Consider the following 21674-nt stretch of genomic DNA (forward strand, 5'->3'; position numbering starts at 1 on the left):
AGCTTGGATTTTTGTTTCCATGGTCCCAGACCCTACTCAGGTCCTCTGTTTTCTTCCCCACCAAGCCAGGTCAGACAGAGGAAGTTTTCTTTTTTTTTTTTAATCCTTCTTGTTATTTGTTCTTTATGTTTTTTACATGAAGCAGCATCTCCATCCCGCTCGTTTCCCTATCCCTTTGTATCTGCCCTCTGCCCTTGTGACCCCCACCACCACAAAATAAAATAAAATTTAAGAGAAAAAAAGAAAAAAAACAAGGAGAAATTCAATCTTGTCATGGAAGATGTAGTGTGACTCTGAGTCATGCAGTAAACCCTTTCTTTATCCATTTAGCTTTACTCGAAAGTGTTCAGTGCAGAGAGTTATTGGTTATGTTCGAGGCCTCTGCTGGGCCCTCACTGGAACTCCTCTTGGTTATCCTGCTGTTGCCTTATGTTGCCTTGGATCTACAGGACCGGTCCCTTCAGGTGCTCCAGCAGATCACAGATGGGGTGGATGTTGGGGTGGGCCAATTCATAACACTGTTTCTGGGCCTGCAGGGTCGGTCAGCCCACAAGTTCTCCCTTGCCCTCACCACCAGGGTGAGCTCTCCTGCACTGTCCTGATGATGGCATTCTCTGTGTGAATTCAGAGAAGCTTTTCACGCTTATAGGGTTAGAAACAGTTTTATCCCAAAGTTCACTCAGGACTTGCTGGATGCTCCCATACAGTCAGTCTCTAGATCAGAGGTTGGCAAGCTGCTTGCTCATGAACTAAGTCCATTCATCATCGGCCACACTGCCCACCTTTGTAAATAAAGTTTTATTGGGATCTTTCTTCATTTCTAAATAATCACTTGGATGCTTGTTATTAATTACAAATGTTTGGTCAATGGCTCAGGCTTATTACTAGCTAGCTCTTACATTTAAATGAACCCATTTCTATTCATCTGTGTATCACCATGTGGCCCGTGGCTTACCTATGTTATGTTGCTCCTTGGGTGGCTGCTGGTGTCTCCCAGACTCTGCCCTTCCTCTCCTGTCTCTCTGCTTGGATTTCCCACCTGGCTCTATCCTTTCCTTGCCATAGGCCAAAGCAGCTTTGTTTATCAACCAATGAGAACAAGACATATTCACAGTGTTAAGAAAGACATTTCATAGCACAGGCATGTTGGGAGGCTGACCAATCCCCATAGGGCCTGTCAACTAGATGCTTCCGGATGCTGTCAGTTGACAATTACGGCTAACCATTACAAAACCATGCCTGTTTTTTTATGATATATGGCTACTTTTAAATAAAAATGAGAGCTGGAGAGATGGGTCAATAGTTAAGAACACTGGCTGCTCTTGCAAGGCGGATCCAAGTTCAGTTCCCAGCATCCATGTCAGGTGGCTCATAGGCCCCTGTAACTCCAGCTCCAGGGGATTTGATAAGCTTTTCTGGCCTTTGAGGGCGTTGCACTCATATTCACACCCACTGTCATGCACATATGATTAAAAATAAAACTGAAATCATTTTTTAAAAAAGATGTACTCATTTATTATGCATACAGTGTTCTGCCTACATGCATGTCTGCTGGCCAGAAGAGGGCACCAGGTCTCATTACAGATGGTTGTGAGCCACCATGTGGTTGCTGGGAATTGAACTCAAGACCTCTGGAAGAGCAGTCAATGTTCTTAACCTCTGAGCCATCTCTCCAGCCCAACTGAAACCTTTAAATCAAAATAAGGGTGTTCAGGGTCACATGACTTTGTGTGGTTCACGTTGGTACAAGCCTCTGGGCATGGGGAAGTCAGACTTTCCATGCGACAGCAGTACAGAGGGACAGAACGCTGTGCCAGACTGGATAGGAGATCATTAGTGTGATCCTGGATCTGTTGCTTAGTGACCACGGAGGTGGTAAGGGGGAACCTGGCCTAAGCCAATCACACACCCATTTCTGCTTCAGTTCCCTTGTCTGCGGAGCAAGTCTTTCACAAGCTCTTCTTGTTACCAGGGCCCCCATCTGTCTACTCAGCCTCTTGAATCCCCCAACACTCAGGAGACGGGAGACGATGGAAGGAAATCAGGCTTAGTGAAGGACCAACACCCTGGGTAGGTGATAGGAGAGTGTCATTACTGAAAAAGACCATCTTGGAGAGCTCAGCTGTCCAAAAGGGATTTTACAGGATGGTTAGGTGGTGCAGGAGGAAAAACCACACCACAAGAGGGCCACAAACCAAGCATGGTTGATAGGAGAATGTTGGGGGGAGGGGGAATCTTTAAGAATGATGTCACCTCAGGCTGGAAGATTGTGCAGATGTTAAAGGCTTATGACTAAAGATATAAGAATGGCAGGGTCTTTCTTGGCAGTGGAGCTAGAGTGCCGGAAACCCCACGGACACCTAAGTTTCCCCCCAAACTAGTGGTTTGTGTGTTCTTAGCTTGACAATTCGAAGAGTAAAATCATCTAACCAGAGAGTATAAGGGTTTTTTGTTTTATGTACATTGGTGTTTTGCCTGCATGTGTGTCTGTGTGAGAGTGTTGGATCTACTGGAACTGCAATTAGACTGTGAGCTGCCATGTGGGTGCTGGGAATTGAACTCTGGTCCTCTGGAAGAGACGCCAGTGCTCTTATCTCCCCCAGACTGAGTATAAGGTTTTGTTAAAATATATTTTTATTATTTTAATTTTAAATAGCTTGTTTTACATGTCAATCCCAGTTCCCTCTCAAGTTTTAAAGAGGAGTTTGTGGGTTCATGGGTGGAAACCAAAAGGGAGAGAGATGAAAGGGAAGGGGGAATATAAAGAGAAAGGAGAGAGAGAGAGAGAGAGAGAGAGAGAGAGAGAGAGAGAGAGAGAGAGAGAGAGAGAGAGGTTCCCATTGATCTTCTAGGGAGACGTTTTGAAGAACTTATGGGCAGAAACTGGGGAGAGGTGTGGGGCAGGATATAGAGGTTAGCCAGTCAGTTTCAGATGGCCCAAGTGGACCTCCCAGTCCCTCCCCCCAGTTTTAGTGTCTTAGCTACTCATAGCCCCAAAGCAAAGAGGTGCTTAAGAAAGAACCAGGATTCCATTATTTTCTTTTCTGCTGAATAGTACTCCATTGTATAAATGTACCACATTTTCTCAATCCACTCTTCGGTTGAGGGGCATCTAGGTTGCTTCCAAGTTCTGGCTATTACAAATAATGCTGCTATGAACATAGTGGAATGGACATCCTTGTTGTATGAATGGGAATCTTTTGGATATATGCCTAAGAGTGGAGTTGCTGGGTCTTGTGGTAGGTTTATTTCCATTTTTCTGAGGAATCTCAAAAAAAAAACCCATCCCCTTTCCCTGGCTAAAGCTGCTGTTGGAAGCCTCAGCTTAGGAAGGTGGAGATCTGTTGGCTCTTTGATCTAGTGTAGCACAGGAAGGGAAGTAGAAAAGTTTTATCCAGTACTTTGAGTGCTCAGAAAATGCAATCAGTGTATTATACATGATGATTCATAGTCAGAACCAGTGTATTATACATTGCGATTCATAGTCATTTGTAGCCATCGACCCTAAGGCTTCTACTAAGAAACTAGCTGAAGATTCACTTTTGAGTTAGGTCTGGGAAAATGGCCACCAGGAGGATTTAGTTTAGAACAAACATGAAATCGTATTCTAAAACTCAGTAGTGGGCAGTGATTGTGCAGACCATAGGACACTGGTGAGTGCCTACAGTTGGCCAGTAAGCCACGAAGTAAGGCTGCATCCTCTGTCAGTGGGAAGGTGGGCTGGCAACGTTAGTGGGGCCATGATAGAAAAGCTTTCATGAACTTCTTTCTCTCCAGTAAACACTTAGCCCACATCTTGCTGTCAGTAAAGAAGTTGTTCCTAAACTTTGAGTCACTTAAGCTTGCCCACGAAGTGAGGTGCCGTTTTCCCTCCCCGGGTATTGTTTGCCTGGTGATACCTCAGTGTCCAGCAGCTCCTGGTGCCTGACAGCTGTCTGGCCTCACCACACCCTTTGTGCTGACTGCGGGGACCTGAGCATCCTTCCCTTCCCTGAATCACGGCCTCAATGTCGTCTTGTGTCCTTGATGATGTAAAAGTGTTTAATGCTTCCTGGCTGTAGTGGGTAGCATGCAGATAAGAATTTAACTGGTTATTCTTGACATTCTTTTACAATAAACCAATATTTATAATCTTGAAATGTTAAAAAAAAAGAAAGAACCAGGAGCTAGGGCCTAGGGTGCTCTTCAGTTGCCTGTTGCTTTGGGGTCCCTGCCCTATCAGAACAGCTTCCTTCTTGTTTTTATCAGGGTTTTCTGTATCTGGGATGTGTGTGTGTGTGTGTGTGTGTGTGTGCGCGCGTGTCCTTTACTCCTTCCCTCCTTCCTTCTCTCTTTCTTTCTCTTATTTGTTTTTTGAGACAGGCTTTCTCCATGTAGCTCTGTAGACCAGGCTGGCCTAGAACTTAGAGATCCGCCTGCCTCTGCCTCACAAGTGCTGTGATTAAAGGCGAGCACCACCATTACCTGGCTCACTCTTTTCTTCCTTCCTTCCTTCCTTCCTTCCTTCCTTCCTTTTCTTGTTTGCTTGTTTTTTTTCTTTCCTCCTCTCTCTCTCTCCCCCCATCCAGGACTTGCAATTTCTTCTACAAGTTGCAGGTCCCAGTGACCCATCCATTCTGCACTAGGTACAAGCTGGGTCGTGGATGAGTAGCGCTTTGTGACATCATCTGGAAGTCACCAGATACTGGGGGAAGAGGGCAAATCTAAAGAAAATGTGCCCAGCTCCTCTGCAGAATTTGGGACAACGTGAGGGAAAGTCAGCAGGCAATTTGCAAAGGGAATGTGCATTAGTTTCTTCTCTGGCTGCTGCGGGAAGAAGGCATGGAGGCAGGAGCGTGAGGCAGCTGGTCTCATTGCATCCACAGTCAAGGAACCGGGAGAGATGTCTGCTGGAGCTCAGCTTTCTGTCTTCTCTTTAATTCCCACACCAGACCCAGCCCAAGGGGGAGGAGCATACTGCTCAATTCAGCCTTCCCACCTCAGACAACCTAATCTAGAAAGACACAGACATTCCCAGAGGCCTGTCTCTTCAGATGATTCAGATGCTGTCAAATAGACAAATCAGTATTAACCTATACAGGCGGCTGCTGTTTCCTGCTGTGGGAGTCCGTGTGGGATAATGCCTTAAGTGCCCCGTGTAACAATGATGCTACAACAGCGTTGATCGGTGCTCAGCGGAGGCCTATTGGGGAAGATCATTTCTCTGTCTGGGGTGGAGGTTTGGTGCTCTAAGCTAGTGCAAACATATAAAAGGTAATCCAGTTGGTCAGTCAAACATCTGGCTAGTGAACCATCCCTAGGAAAGCACATCTATCATAAGCCACGCCCAAGGGATGAGAGGAATAATTATCCCCTTGATGGGACAAAGTTATCTTTCTCCCCAGCCCCCAGCCCCTGGTGTCTGCTCCCCTGAATCACTCAGGAAAGTATAAATTTCCTTTTCTTCTACCTCTAGTCCGAACACGCTTTCCCGACGCTTTAGTTAGCCTCCCTTCCATGAGGCTGCCTGCCTTCACGCGGCTGACCTTGGAGACAGTGTGAGACAAGCTGCACGCCCCTTTTCCCTTCTCTTCTCCATCCTCCTCTTCCAAGCAGCCACTGAGTCCTTTGAGTCCATTCTTAAATTCCTTAAATTACAATGAGACCAACAACCCTAAGACGAGACCCAGTGATTTCCCCCAGGAACATGCGCCCAATGTGCCAGCCGGGACACCTCAGAATTTCCGGTGACAGTTGATAAGTTGCACCTGTGAAGTCAGCCACTGCCCCAGAACTCTGGAACACAGCACCGCATGGCCCCCAGGGAAGATGCTTGCAGGCTTTGAAGAGTTCAGTCCAAATGGAAACCCGCCGTCAGCACTGATGCCTTTTAGCGCTTCTGAACCCTCCGCTAAAAGGCTAGTTTCCCGAGAGGCTTTGTTCAGGTAGTGGGTTTGCGTTTACTAATGGCTGAATTTCCCTGTGGGAGACAAGACTAATTGTGAAGTAGCTTTGGAGTTAAATGTTCAGTTATTCTCAAAGAAGGGACCCGATCTGCATTTGAAATGCAGGGGTCACCACGGCTGGGTACATGGAGGGGCTGGCTTTAAGCCCTGCTGCTTAGAAGTGTCTCCAGTAATTTTCCAGCCCTAGCAATCTTGTCATGCTTGGGCTGGGGGTGGGGAGACCATCACCAGAAACCCTCACTCACTGGCTGGTCTAAAGAGAATTCTTGGTTCAGAAATAGAAAAGAGGAATAAAAAAAAAAAAGAAGGAAAGAAAGACCAAAATTAAACTGCGTTGTGATACCCATGTGAACCGTTGGTGAAGGATGCCAAGTCTTTTGAGGTAAAATAAAATCAATTTATAAAGAAAAAAAAATACCCAACCACAGAAAGTTGCTGGCTCCCTTCGCGATCCGTACCTATTTGCATAGAAAGCAAGCTCACAATAATGCATTAGAAAAATGCAGATTAATGTGGGATTTGCATATTTTTTGCACCTTCCCTTTGCTGAGACGCCTAAATGAATCCTTTGATTAAGCCTTAGTCAATACAGTTTTTAATTTATTGATTTTTTTTCCCTTCACAAAATATTATCAAGGTGATCACATCTGGGCCTTGGAACCCAATAGCAGTTGGTGGGGACATTTTGTCTGTCTGTGAGGCTTCTTCTGTCGGCTAAGGGACATTTGAAATAGGTATATGAAGATATTTTCAAACTACATCATCAAATCCAACTCCCTGACTGAGTGGGGTGAACAGGCTATGTACCAGCCACAGACTGGTGGGGATGACTTTGATTTTCCTTCATCATTTACCTGATGACTCCCTGACTCGGTTTCCCCTTTTGTACAGCTGAACAAAACAAATGCAACACACCAGTTGCCATGGTGAATGGATGGAGAGGGCTGAATCAAGAACTAAACAGAGAACATCGACAGTGTTCTGGCACGCACGTGTGGAGACCAGAGGCTGGTATAAGCTGTCTTCCTCAGTTGCTCTGCGCCTTATTTTTTGAGGCAGAGACTCACATTGAACCAGGAGCTCACCAATTTGGATAGATCGACTGGTCAGTGAGCCCCGTAATCCTCCTGCCTCTGATTTTCCAGTTTTGGAGCTATCAGATTATGTCTTTAGGCTTACCCTGTCATACACCTGCCTGTCTCTGGCTCACAGTTCTCATGCTGGGCACATTCTTTGGCTCTTGAATTCTCTTCAGGAGTGCAGAGTTGGGGAGACAAGGGTTGCTTAGGGTACCATTTCCACCTCTTCTGGTGTAGGTGATGTGGTTGAGATGGATAAGGACATCTCCTCCTCCTCCTCCTCCTCCTCCTCCTCCAGGCAGCAGCTCAGAAGGGTCACCGCTGGGAACCCTGCTAAGATCTCCCGTGTCCATGAAGCCTGGAGCAAAGCAGGGGCTGCCTTCACCGCTTGGCAACGGGACCACGGACGCTTAGTTGTCACTAGTGTCCCACCCCTGGGCTAATGAGTACAGATATTTTAAGGATACAGTAAAACAAACAAACCTCACTTCTGGCCACGACTATACCTGCCCATCAATCTACCTCCATGTCCTAGAATGCAAGTCTCAAAGGGGGTTTCATTAACTTAGCCTATTGCTTGCCACTGAGTCACTAATGTTCTGGAGAGTTCCAGGAGGCAGGGTGGGGCTTTACTGTGGGGGGCGGGTGTAGTCACAGGACCTGATAGTGAGTTTTAGGTTCCTGGGATCGAGGAAGGTGGCTTTCTCTTGCTTCGGGTCAGGTCACAGGGAGCAGCAGCCCTGTGCAGATCCTGAGATCCGTCTGCAGCGGCCATCTGCTTTTGTGTAAGTGACCTCTCCCCAAAATAAATTATCTTTAACCGATATTTGAGCCTAGTTCCGTGAATCATTATCCGTGCCTACGCAGGCGTGGCTTTACTGTGGTGGGGCGGGGCTTTACTGTGGTGGGGCGTGGCTTTACGATAGTGGGGTGGGGCTTTACTGTGGTGAGGGCGGGGCTTTATTGCGGTGATAGGGTGGGACTTTACTGTTGTTGGGGCAGGGCTTTACGGTGGTGGGGCGGGCTTTACAGGTGTGGGGGCGGGGCTTTACAGATGTGAGGGCGGTGCTTTACTGTGGTGATGGGGTGGGGCTTTACTGTGGGGGCGGGGCTTTACTGGGTGGGGCGGGGCTTTACAAGTGTGGGGGCGGGTCTTTACAGGTTTTGGTGTGGTGCTTTACTGTGGTGACAGAGTGGGGCTTTACTGTGGTGGGGTTGGGGCTCGCAGGGCTTTCTGCTTTGCTGGAGCAGTGATGGGGCTGTGTCTTGACCCCATGGAGGAGGTTGGTATTAGAACTCGCATTACATAAATAAGGGAGCAAACAGAAGAAGCTACCCCAAGGTCGCATCCCCCCACTCCCACTGCCCCCCAGCTGCCTCCCCCTCCTTCTGCAGCCTCTACCCCCACATGACCGAGAGGAGGCCCAGATCGTTCTGTCTCGGGACCCGCGTTCTTCCTGGACGGTTGTTATCCCCACAGAGACAGAGATTAGAGTTCCACGCACTGTTTTGAAGTCTGCATTTTGGTTTAGCACCTCTCTCTCCTGTGAATATTTTTCCATGTATTTGAATATTCTTCGACAACATAATTTTTAAAAGCTACACAGTGTTCCGTTGTGTGGATACAGTACAGTTTGCTTTTCTGAGCCTCCAGCCTTCAATGCCGAGGTGGTTTCCAATTTTTCAATGGTTATAAATACCACTGTGATAATCACCCAGTGGATAAATCTTTTTGTTTCTCCACCGTTACTTCCTCAGTGGGGGAAAGAAAAAAAGTCTCAAAAGTGAATTTTCCGGGGTAAAAGTACTATTTTAAAATCCGTGTAGTTGCAGGTCTTACTGTAATTTCTTGTGATCCAAGCTGTCTTTAAGACCTGGGAGAATTAGTACACCAAAATAGAGCTGTTGGGCCAGATGCAGTGTGAGTAAGATTTCTGTTGTCACTGGAGTGGAGACAGCATCACCCAGTAAAACACACCAGAAGCTCAGGGCCAGGAGGGCCGGTAAGTGGCCATCGACTGTCACCGCCGGCGGTGTGTTGAAACAACGCGTGACCAGCTGAGGTGGTGGTGAGGATGTCCAAGTCCCCGAGCTGCGGTGACGGCGGCAGTGAAGATTGTCACAGATCACCGGGCAGACGTGATGGTGAGTGTAATGAATTCACTTGCGGTGGCTTTGGGCAGTACCAGCTCTGGGTACACTTCCCATCTGGTCCCCGAGAGGACAAATGGGTCCAGCACCACGGCATGTGGCAGAGGTGACTACTTACCCTTCCTGGGTCAGATTTTTCCAGAATTCTCCTCTCACCGAGGGCTTAGCTGTCGGGGTGGAGACTCCATTCCCAGCCTCCTCAGCTGCTAGACGTAATTCTGACTAAGCAGTTTCCTCAGAGAGGGATGCAAACTGAGGCAGACATCTTCTCCAGTCTCTCTGTTCGTTTTTCCTCCCTTCCACCATGTGGGTTATGATGGAAGCCTGACTGGCTGGCTGCCTTCTGCCGTGCGGGGACTATGATGAACTAGCTTGAGAGAGGCCCTGAAATGTAGGTGGTGGGGTAAGAACAGGGCACACATTCACCATTGTAGTTGGGGCACTGTTGCCAGGACAACTGAGCCCCTTGCTGGAGGCGAGGTAACAGGCTTGGAGAACACTCCAGGTCCAAGATGCTAGGGTAAGACTGAACCCAGATCCTCTAGGTGACCTCTTTGGGACCCCACCCCCACATCCCCCCAGGACACCTTGGGTCACCCCAGAAAGAAAGTGATGAAAGGCTAGGTACATTCTACCCACTTAGAAGTTATTCCGGAACGTGGATGGATCCTCCTTGGGGCAGGAGGCAGGGACAGATGGGCTGACAGGAAGCAGAAAGGGCACAGACTCGAAGCTTGTGCCTTAAGCTCTGTCTCCACCACCCACTTGGGGACACTGTCTGGTCCCTCAGAGCACCCACCCCCTCCTTTTCTCTTCTGTTAAAAAAAAGATCTATTTTACTTTTAATTATTGTACGCGTGTGTCTTTGTGTGGGTGTGCGACACGAGTGTCCTCAGGATGGAGGGGTGACTGTCTGACTCCTATGGAGCTAGGGTCGCGGGTGCTGCCATCCCCCCAGTGTGAGCACCAGGAACCCAAACTTGGGCTCTCTGCAGGAGTGCTGCAGGTTTCTAACCACTGAGCCATCTGTCTAGCCTCTACGCAGTGACTCTTTAAAAGGCAAAGATGGCGCCCGGACTTGGGAAACCTGACAAGGTGACGCAGCCAAAGGATTCGCAGCAAAATCTGACTCAGAAGCGCTTTAGCACAGATGCTTTTGTCGTCACGAGCACAGTCGTCCCTCGGCAACGGGATTTGGTTTCAGGGGTTCTGGGCAGATTCCATAACTGTGGTTGTTCCAGTCTCTTAGGGAAAGGGGTGCGGTGTTTGTATGGAGCAGATGCACGTGGCTTTCCAAAAGCTTTAACTTACCCCTAGGATACTGATGGCCCCAACACCAAGGAAACACTGTGAGTAGCGGCCATGCTGCACCGGTCAGGGACTGACAAGGAATGCCCAGACATACTCAGATGCAATCAATGTTTGCTTTGTTTAGTTTGATTTGTAAAGATCCGTTTCTTTTTGTGTCTGAGTGTTTTGCCTGCATGTATGTCTGTGTACCGCTTGCATGCCTGGTGCCCTTGGAGGGAAGCAGAGGCAGAGCCCTGTAAATAACAGACAGTTGTGAACTTTCATGTGGGTGCTGGGAACCCAACCCGGGTCCCCTACAAGAGCAGCCAGTGCTCTTAACCGCTGAGCCATCTCTCCAGCCCCCTTGTTTAGGTTTTCTGAAGGTCTCACTGTGTAGCCCAGGTTGCCCTCAGACTTGCTGCAGTCACCCTGCCTGCAAGTGCTGGCATTACAGACACAGGTCATCTTGCCTGGCTACATGCAGACATTTCTCTGTCTGTGCATTTGTGTGTGCACATGCATGTGCGATGGAGTGCATACATATGTGTGGGTGTGCATATGGAGGCCGTAGTCCACCGTCTTCCTTAATCCCTCTTTACTCTCTGTAGGTTTTTCTGAGGGGGTGTTCCTTGCTGAAGTAGGAATTTTGCTATTGGCTACACTGGCCAGCAAGTGAGCCCAAGGTCCTCTTGTCTCCTTCTCTCTAGTGCTGGGGTCCCTGTCACTAGCACTGTGTGGCCATGCCCAACCTTTGATGTGAATTCTGGAGGTCAAATTCATGACCTCATGCATGCTCCGTTCCCTCGGTCCCCAAGTGTAGCTTTTTTAAGCACACCTTTGTCCCCGAGGCTGGCTGAATCCTCGGTGCAGAACCAGCGGGTGAAGAGGGCCAAACACCCCATTTTCTCCTAACCAGTTGCCCACCCAGACGTTGCCCTCAGAATGAGCCACCTACTCTTCCCATGCCTGCCAAGGGAAACTGAGGAAGCTGGCCCCAAGCCCAGCCTGACCAGCATGGGTAGGGGCCTTGCCCTGTGCTGCTGTTTGAGGGCCTGGTCCAGCCGCAGAGGAAGCCTTGTTAGTTAGTAACCACAAACCACAATCTGGGGGGGGGGAGGGCTGCAGCCCCTCCCACACTACAGCCACTGCTAGTTGTGGATGTGCAGAGCTCGGGATCCAGAGTGCTGCAAGTGTCTGCCCCTGGCGTCACCCCCAGGGTGCTGTGTTTGACTTGTCACCCATAGCTCCCACCCACCTAGGGGCCTGCCAATGGAGCCAGCCAGCCAATCAGGGGCACAGCCAAAACTCTTCCAGCCTGTCTATCATACCTGAGGCCAGAGGCCATGACGATATTTGGGGGGGACAAGAAACAGAGAAGTGGGAAGGAAAGGAGTAGTGAGAGACCCACCCAGCCTCACCTGCGGCGGGGACCACACCCGCTGGGGCGTGGTCACAGGTGCCTATGTGAGTGTGTGGTATTTGGTCTGGGGTCTGGGACAGGCTTTCTCTCTCTTGTTTCTGGTCAGGTCACGGAGAGCAGCCTGGGTGTGGATCCTTGGAGCCGGAACTTGGGGGTCATCGGTTTCTTATGTAAATGACTTCTCCCCGAATAAAATTAACCCATGTTTAACCAACTCCCGTGTATCTTAATCTGTGCCTCTACAGAAAGGCACACAGAGGGGGCACCCTCTTACCTGGTCACTTCTACTACTAAGTACAAAACAGGAGACGTCCACTGTGTATGTGTGTGTGGGAACAGTTCAAGAAGAATGCTTCCAAACAGGGCAAGTATGGACAGGAACAGGACATCAAGGGCATTGCTGTGGAGGTGGCTGAACAACGGGGATCACTGTCTCTGGCCAGGAGAGCTGTCACTCCTGCTCTCTGCATGCTGGAGCAGGGAGGGTGCTGTGAGCTTGGGGACAGGGGGCAGGGAACAGACTGGCAGGGCCTCCCAGGACATGTGGGAGGAGAATCAGACACAACAGGTGCAAGGCTTGCTCCTAGGAAGACAGAATGTTCTGGAGGGCAGGGAGCAGATGCCAGGGCATCTTGGGCTGTGAGCCAACCTCCTGAGGCTGAAGGCTCAACAGGAAGGAAGAGAGGGGGCAGGCAGAGGCTGGAGAACAGCCTGGCCAGGGACAGAGGTCAGACCCAGGCTTTGTAGAAAAGTCCCCTGACTTCCCAAGAAAAGTGAAGGCTGCTGAACGGATAGAGAATGTTGTTGTCTGGGAAATGAGGAGGCTCTCAAGGGCTGCCATTTCTCTTGAGAAACAGAGGGAAATAACGTAATTTGAGGAGTGGGGAGTATGGGTATCAAGGACTTGACAATGAGTGTAGCCAGGAGCTGGATGGGAGGGTAGCCAGGGAGGGAAGGAGCCCTGGGCTACAGAGGAGGGGGGTCATGGGGTGCCTGTGAACTTAACTCCATCCTTTCCCAGTATCCTCATCTGAACAATGCGATGATAAAAACCACGGAGCTGCCGTGAGGGTGAGAGTAGGTGTAGGCTGTGGGCACACATCTACTTACCAATCATGAGTGCTGTTCTTTCTGCTCTGGGCACCCTGGGGGCCTCTTCCCCATGGGTTCTTGCAATGAGGACATTTCACCCATATTCCCTCTCCTCCTAGAGTCGTCTGTATAAGAGGTTCTCTGGCGGCTGGACTACCCCTTCCTTCTCTTAAGTCCAAGGGCAAAACACAGATGGCCCACCCGCTTGTGTCTCAATGTGGTCCCTTCCTTGAGGAATGGCTCCCTCAACTCCAGGTCTTGGCTCAGAAGCCGGTTTTCCCAGAATGCCTGCCCCAGCTGCCTCTCCTCGGCACTCCATAGCTCCCACGGTCCACGTTCTCTTCCTTCCTGGAACATTTGAAGCGTAGCACAGAGTCCACTTATTTCTTCCTCCCATTGTCTATCTTCCAAATAAGACATCACCTCCTTAGTAGTCAAGGACTTTACTATCCTGCCCCCACCCTTGGCCCAGGACTTAGGAAAATGCACAGCGCACGCACAGCGCTTAGAATATTTCCCAGGAGTGTCACCAGATGTCTTAGTTTGGGTTTCCATCGCTGCGGTGAAACATTGTGTCGAAAAGCAATTTGGGAAGGGAAGGGTTTATTCGGCTCACACTTCCACACCATAGTTGTCAGTGAAGGAAGCCAGGACAGGAACTCAAGCAGGGCAGGAACCTGGAGGCAGGAGCTGATGCAGAGGGCATGGAGGGGAGCTGCTTGCTGGCTTGCTCCACATGGCTTGCTCAGCCGCTTTCTTATAGAACCGATCACCAGCCTAGGGATGGCCCCACCCACAATGCTCTGGGCCCTCAGTTATTAGTTAAGAAAATGCTCTACAGGTTTACCCACACCCCTACCTTGTGGAGGCATTTTATTGAGGTTCCCTCCCTTCCGATAACTTTAGTTTATGCCAAGTTAGTACAAACTATCCTGGTTATATCACACTCCGGAGCAGACCCATGCCTAGGAGTAGTTGGCCAGTACAAAACAAACTCGGTGGTAGTTTCGTGGACTTTGGTTTCTTTTCTTTTTTTTTTTTCTTTTTCTTTTTTTTTTTTTTTTGTCTCATTGGCCTTTTGCCTGCTTTGATTTTTGTTTTTTGTGGGTTTTTTTTTGTTTGTTTTGTTTTTTGAAGAGAGAAAAGACCATAAAGTCACATGGATAGGGAGATGCAGCGGATCTGGGAAGAGTTAGAAAGAAGAACACGACCAGAATACACTGTGTGAAAACAAGTGAGTTAAAATTTTTGCCTAGGGAAAGATGCACAGGACTTGTATCTCTCGTACAAGCTCTTTTCTTCTCCCCATGCCAGGGCGAGCGCCTCCAACATTTAACAGGATCGTGGTGGCGGTGAGGCCTCCGGCCTCCGTGGAGAGAGGGCTCACAGCCTTTCACCAATTCTACCATCCTGTGGCTCACTGGGAAGGTGGGAAAGCTGCAGTTGGCCAAGCTTAAGGAAGGGGCTCCCGGAGACACACCCGGGCCCCTTGTCAGTGCCTTCACTCCTGGTGAGACCTCGCACGGGGAGCTTAGGTGTCCTATCCCCGTGTGAGGAGTGGCCTGCTTGGGGACAGCACCCTGAGTGAAGTGTGAAGGGGTCCCCATTGTCTACCGCCCATCCTGCCCCTCTGGCCGGTGCCCTGTGGTGACTCAGGGGCCACCTCCCCGTATCCACAGCTAGTGTTTTTGTTAAAGCCTTCTGTGGGCGGCGCCAGAGAGGTGGGACCATCCCACAGATGCAGATGTCCTGAACTGAGACTGGAGGCTGATTGATTACAGGGTAAGGAAAGGTTTCAGGAGACAGACATCCCAGAGATGCACCTTTGGGGCAAAGTCTGTGACAAGTCGGAAACAGGTCAGAGCAGGAAAGGTGGAAGTTCAAACAAGGGTCAGGAGAGAGTGCATAGAGTCTAGGGAGGGGCAAGGGCTCCTCTGTTGGCTTCATCCTATGCTCCACCTGCCTCAGCCACAGCCTTCCCCACTCACCCACCTGCTGAGCTAGGCAGGGGAGGCTCACCCACCTGCTGCATTAGGCAGGGGAGGCTCACCCACCTGCTGCATTAGGCAGGGGAGGCTCACCCACCTGCTGCATTAGGCAGGGGAGGCTCACCCACCTGTTGGGCTAGGCAGGGGAGGCTCACCCACCTGTTGGGCTAGGCAGGGGAGGCTCACCCATCTGCTAGTATAGGCAAGGGAGGCTCACCCATCTGCTGGTATAGGCAGGGGAGGCTCACCCACCTGTTGGGCTAGGCAGGGGAGACTCACCCACCTGCTATATTTGACAGTAGAGGCTCACCCATCTGCTGGTATAGGCAGGGAGGCTCACCCACCTGCTGGATAGGCAGGGGAGGCTCCCTCTTCCATCACAGCCCACCATGCTCTGCTATGGCCTAAGATAAGCTCAAGGGTCCTAGGCCTCACCTGGAGCTCTCCAAAGCAAGTTCCTGACCCACATAGCTCTTTGCTGTCCTCCGTCAGCCTACCCATTGCACCCAACTGGTCATTCGACGGGGAGTCCTCTCCCCAGCCCAGGAGATCACATCACACCACACACAGGACCAGGTCCCCTACCTTCCTAACCCAGCAGATTTGCCCCTTATGGCCCGTCACACACTCTGCACCCAAGTGTGCTCTTGCACGGCCCTGAGTCAACCTGTGTGAGTCAGAAGCTGCCTGTCTGGTGGCCCAGTATTTTGTGTCCTTATTTCCTGCCACTGGGTCTGGCAAAGGACTGTTTGTTGAAGGAATTAGGGAGCCGATGATTTGTGGGGAAGGAATTGTCTGGCCTCCATCCAATTTCACCTTCCACGCTGGTCTCCAGGGCAATAGGATAGTTACTGAGGAAAAGAAATTAAGAGTTGGAAAGGCCAGAGGGGTCCACTCCAACTCACTGCTGTGTTTTATAGACTCACAGACTGAATGTGTTTGCTATGTGTGGAGTCCAACAGCCCGGACTGAGGAAGAGAGATGGGAGCCTGGTTCTAGAGCCGCATCAGTCCCAAATAACACACAGGACGCTGTATTAATTATGAAGCTGTTGGCCTTGCTTGTTTCTTACTGGCTAGCTCTGACTTAAGTAATTACCCCATAATTGTTAATCTAAGTATTTCTCTTACCAGAGAATAGTTCCGGGCTTCCTACCCCATGGCGTTACATCTTGACTCTTTGTGTTTCTCCTACCTAGAGTCCTCTGGACTCCTAGTCCCACCTATCTTAGTTCGCTATTGGCCAAACAGTGCTTTATTGACGAATACACAGGACTTCCCCAATAGAGCAGGAAGGAATCTGCTGGGGTCCGGCCTATGTCAGTCCTACGCTACAGGGGCCATCTATCCTGGACTGATGTCTTTGGGGCTGTGTTTGGAACCAGCTGAACAGCCCCAGGTCCAGCCCTGAGTGGGGTGTGAATCAGGGAAGTCCTAGCTACCCAAAGGCGTTAAGAATGACACAGAGACATCTCATTTTCAGGAGGACTCTCAGTCCATACTGGAGACACCGGTTTATTGAAGCGTCCTCTTAAATAGCTTTTTAAAGGTTGGGGTACTGGCAGAAGGCATCTATTATCATGTATCTAGAGCTGACTAGGAAACACTTCCTTTAACCCTAGAGATGGTCCTAGAATGCACATACACAAACCCCCAGACTGTACCGCAAATCTCAGGTATGTATGTTTCACTGGTCCCCAGGCAGGTCCCACTAGCCTCCATGATGGGTGTGGGGCCTAGGTCTATTGTTAGGCAAACTAGAACCCATTCTCCACTGTGGCCAGGCCATTCGGAGGTAACCAGCCAGCATCTAAAAGACAATAGATTTGAGCTCCTGGAATTGAGCTGGGGGCCTATATCAAAATATCATATTCGGGACCCTGACAGGAATCTAGGCTCACTCTTGGATTCAGGTGGGTGAAGCAAGTGGCTTAGATGAGTCCTGGTCTCTGGCCTCCCTTTCTGTGATGCAATGGGGGAGCATGAAGAGATGCCTGGGTATCCAGCTGTCCCATTTGGGCCAAAGTTGAAGACTTGGGGACATTCGCTTGCCACCAAGGGCAGTATGGAGCCTGAACCCACCTCCCTCTCTCCCTTAGCCGCTGAGTAGGTACTACTAGTGGGGCAGCACAAGTCTTGAGCTGGGTTTCCAGTCACCGCGCAGCGGAATAGATTACTTGTTTGACCAAATAAAGACGTGCTGCTGCGTTTGTGTTGCGTAATATTTGCTTTAAATGGTGCAAACTGAGCTGTGTTTTTGTTTGTGCTGCAACTGTTTAACTGTGTAAAGATGTTCGCCTTGCCTGCCTGAGGCACCTTGATGGGTGTAATAAAAATCTGAATGGCCAATAGCTAGGCAGAGGAGGGATAAGCGGGGATGGTGGGCAGAGGGAAAAGGGGAGCCAGCCAGCTGAGAGACAGACAGACAGACAGACAGACAGGCAGACAGACAGACAGGGAGAGAGGGAGGGAGGGATGGAGGAAGCAGGAAAGCAGGATGGACAGTACATAGACAGGTAAATGAGCCTGGGGCATCACATAGATGAATAGAAATGGGTTAATTTAAGTTTAAAAAATAGTTAGAAGCAAGCCTAAGCTAAGAACGAGCATTCATAATTAATAATAAGTCTCCGTGTCATGATCTGAGGACTGGCTGTCTAAAAAAGCCTGCTACTTACAACACAGCTTATTGGGGGCGGGGGAAGCTGTATTAGTAGTCATGATTATCTAGGGGAACAGAACCAATGGATGTGTGTGTAAAATAATCAGATTTTGTTGAATAGTAACAACAGCTGTCTCACACCTGAGATGCTCCTGAGAACCCTGCATTTATCTGATCTTTTAGTCTGTGCACCTCAGTAAAGGCAGTCGTTTTGTAGAGGCTATGTCTCACCAGGGAGGCCAGAAATCTGACAGTTTTTTGGTCCACCAGGCTGTGTGCCTCAGCATCCCCAATCTGGCACTGTACCCTGGAGGTTCCTGGAGAGACATTGGTCCTCAGTCCATGGTAGAAGCCTTGCGATGCTGGTTCTAACATCAGTAAGGGGCAGCAGCAACAGCAGCAGCAGCAGCAACTGTAGGGAAAAGGGGCCGGCCAAATAAACACACCCTGAGCAGAGCCAAATAAACACACCCTGAGCAGAGCCAAATAAACACACCCTGGGCAGAGCCAAATAAACACACTTTGGCCCTGCAACCAGAACCAAAGAAATGTACCCTGACTCTGAAACCAGTGCCAAAGAAACATGCTTTGCCCCTGGAATCAGAGCCAGTGAAAGAAATTCACCTTGGCCCTAAAACTAGAGCCAAAAGGCTAAAAAGGACCAGAGAGAGGAACACACTTTGGCCCTAAAACCAGAGCCAAATCTGACCCTAACCCTGATACACTAGGGAAGCCTTTCCCTGAAACAAGGCTGTGAGCTGCTAGGATTACTGTGACTTGTGGTATTCCTTGGCTCCCGAGTGCCAGAATACCTTTCCATCTGAGCTGTAACACTCAGTATTCTTTGACTCCCGAATGCCATAATCCATCCTTGTCCATCCCATCCAATACGTCGAAATGGTTACAACAGCAACAACAGCAGCAACAGCAGTAGCAGCAGCAGCAACATGGCATGCTGTATCAACCCAGTGATGAGAGGGAAGGCCAGAGTATGTTGATATATTATTTATGATTTATTAGAGCTTGCCTGAGGATTCAGAAAGCAAAGTCAGCCTCAAGCTATAGAGATTGGGCAGTGGTGACACACACCTTTAATCCCAGCAGCCAGAAACTAGGAGGTGGTGATACACACATTTAATCCTAGGTCTCAGGATTAAGAGGTAGTTGGATCTCTGTGAGTCCAGGGCCACCTAGACCTACCCAAGACTGATCCTGTCCTAAAGAGAAACAGCTCACACAAAGATGATCTCAGCACCAGGGATCACACACCTTTAATCCCAGCACTAGAGGGGGGGTATATAAGACAGGAGCAGGGTCTTCAGTGGTCAGTATCAGGCATTCACTCTCCAGTCATATTGAGGAGAGAAAGACATTGAAGTCTCAGGATTCTCCAGCCATGCTGAGGAGAGGCTAGAAGTCTAGGATTACAGTCTGAGGTTTGGTGGAGCCAGGATCACCATTCAGTCTGAGGTAGAGTAAGAGCTGGTGGCCAGCCGCTTTGCTTTTCTGATCTTCAGCTTGAAGCTTGAGCCCCATTCTCTGTCTCTGGGTCTTTTATTTTTGTGTGTGTGTGTGTTACACCAGAGGTCAAGGGAGGAATTACCTTCCTTCCACCTTGCCTCTCAAAGATAATTTTAAAGGTTTATTCATTGTGTGTGTATGAGCGATTTGCTTGCATATATATATGCACACGAGACCTTCATGCCTGCAGAGGTCAGACTAGGGCTTGTGACCGCCGGGGACTGAAGTTACAGGCAGTGTGACTTGCCGGGTGTGAAGGCGGGATACTAATGAGCTCACTAGACCCACGATAAGTGATGCATGTGTGTTTTATTGCAGAACAACTGACTCAGATAATAGGAAAGAACTGCCTCTGTGTTCCTGCTCCAGAAGATGCCATCTCTGCCCTTCTGATGTGGTCCTCAACCTGAGAGAGAGAGAGACAGAAAGAGACAGAGACAGAGACAGAGACAGAGACACAGAGAGGCACAGACAGTGCCCACCCTGTGCTTCTCTATTTTCCTGTCACATATGCACCTGAGGCCACGACCAAAGGGGTGTGGTCACTAACACAAATTCACCGACAAGACGAGAGATGCTACTACACATGTGGGTGCTGGTAACCAAATCCAGATCCTCCGGAAGAACAGCCAGTGCTCTTAACCACTGAACCCTCTCCCCAGTCCCGTCCCATATGCCTTTTAATATGGGGTACCAGAAAAACGCCACGGTGGGGGGTCCTCTATACCAGTTCCTTCCTGGGACTCTCTGGTCATGTGCCTCTCTGATCTGCTTCTTTCTTTGAGAGGATACACAGGGAGGGCGTGGTTCAGCCCTGTGGAGGCTGGATGACCCAAGCAGGGGCTATTCTGGCATCTTCTGATGTGTGTGAAGGACTCAAGCCACGGTGACATTTGTTCTGACCCTGACCCTGACCCTGACCCTGACCCTGACCCTGACCCTGAGCTGGCTGGCTGGTGCACACACCTGCAGCTGGCTTTCTGTTTCAGATGTCTGCAGCTCTTTGGACATTTGATGGTCCTGGACAATGGCCAAGACTCGGTCAGGAGGAGTGGGGCCCAACTCTAGAAGCTTGGGAGGGCTGCGCTTGGATTCTCAATGGTGGTCTCATCTCAGAAAAGGTCCTAGTCCTCAGGACTTGAAATCCCGGGTCCCAGAACCTCAGTGTGACTTTTCTTTACAGGCAATGGCTTCGGGAGGTTGTCAATATATAACAGTTCCTAATACAATGGGACTGTGTCCTCAGAGGAACAAGACTGTGCGGCACAGAAAGATGTGTGAATACCAGACAGAAGTCTCCATCTGCAAGCCGAGGATAGGCCTTAGGAGAACCAACCTGGACATACACCAAGATGTAGAAGAGGGCCTTCCTCTACTCTCCACAGCCAGGAGCAGACCCAAGTAACGCAGTGCCTGCTGCCACACCAGTCAGACATTGCTAACTCCTGGGCACTTAGATCCGTTAACCACCACCTCGGTTCCCCTATATTCCAAAGAAATTAGGAGATAGAGTCCCAAGCTAAACATGGACTTATTTATAGTCTGGTAAAACTGGGGCAGGGGCACGGATAGAAATCTAGACTTCCGTCACCGCCTGATACCCCTTCTTACATGCCACAGAAGCCCCGATGGAGTTACCCACTTACCGTGAGATGGGTTAACAGGGGCAAAGGGGTCTGGGCATCAGGTGTCCTTCATCCATAAGCTGCTCTGGTGGCAGCTTCGATTCAAGTCCAGGCTGACAATACAGAGTCCTCAAGCTTTCTCATTTTGAAAAGGGACAAAGATCCGAGATTCTCACCCATTCCAGGCCTGACAGAGTTCTGCGCCCCAGATCTAGTCATCCCTTTGATGGCTGAGGTGTGGAAGCCTATGGCAGCTTCAACTCTAACATATGAATGCCTGTTATACGCATTGATCTCACAGGTGAAAACTGGTGATTGTCTGAGAGCCATGGGGAGGTGCATGGGTCTTTCTTTAGAACATCATCTGCCCCCCCAGCTGTCATCATAGATGTGTAGAATATCTGTTAGTAGAGGATGTCCCTTCTCATCTGTTGTCAGCACAGATATACAGAATACTTATGTTAGTAGAGGTTAGCTCCCTGTAGCTGCTGTCAGTACAGATATACAGAATACCTATGTTAGTAGAGGATACCCCACCCCTGTAGCTGCTGTCAGCACAGGGTCAGTGTTCACAGGGAACATTTATAGCCTTCAGCAAAACATTATGGTGACAATGCCAGAGGACACCATCCTGAGCATTTATGTCCCCAGCTTGTGGTCTTCTCCTACTTATCCCCCAATAAAATATCCTCTGTTGGAGATCCATGTCTGTTTTGCTCGACTTTGGAAGTTACATAGGCTTGTAAGCCTCTCACATAGAGAGGAAATAGGAGCAGCCCTGACTTCTGCAAACGGCTGTGTTACTCTCCTGCAGAGGGAGTTAGAAGGGTATCATGAGCTGGTGGCTTAAGCAAGTAACTATGCTCTCCCCATCTGGAGATCAGAAGACACACACGCACACA

General features: G+C 49.6%; 1 long non-coding RNA gene across 1 annotated transcript; it reads left to right on the plus strand.

Moving 5' to 3' along the window:
• The first annotated feature begins 8674 nt into the window (after window positions 1-8674).
• LOC121135808 lies at window positions 8675-21471 on the plus strand. Its single transcript, XR_005872929.1, has 2 exons — window positions 8675-9169; window positions 19466-21471. It is a non-coding gene; the product is annotated as an uncharacterized LOC121135808 (long non-coding RNA).
• The last annotated feature ends 203 nt before the right edge of the window (window positions 21472-21674 follow it).

The sequence above is a fragment of the Mesocricetus auratus genome, unplaced genomic scaffold (assembly GCF_017639785.1).
Source record: "Mesocricetus auratus isolate SY011 unplaced genomic scaffold, BCM_Maur_2.0 Super-Scaffold_100042, whole genome shotgun sequence".
NCBI lineage: Eukaryota > Metazoa > Chordata > Mammalia > Rodentia > Cricetidae > Mesocricetus > Mesocricetus auratus.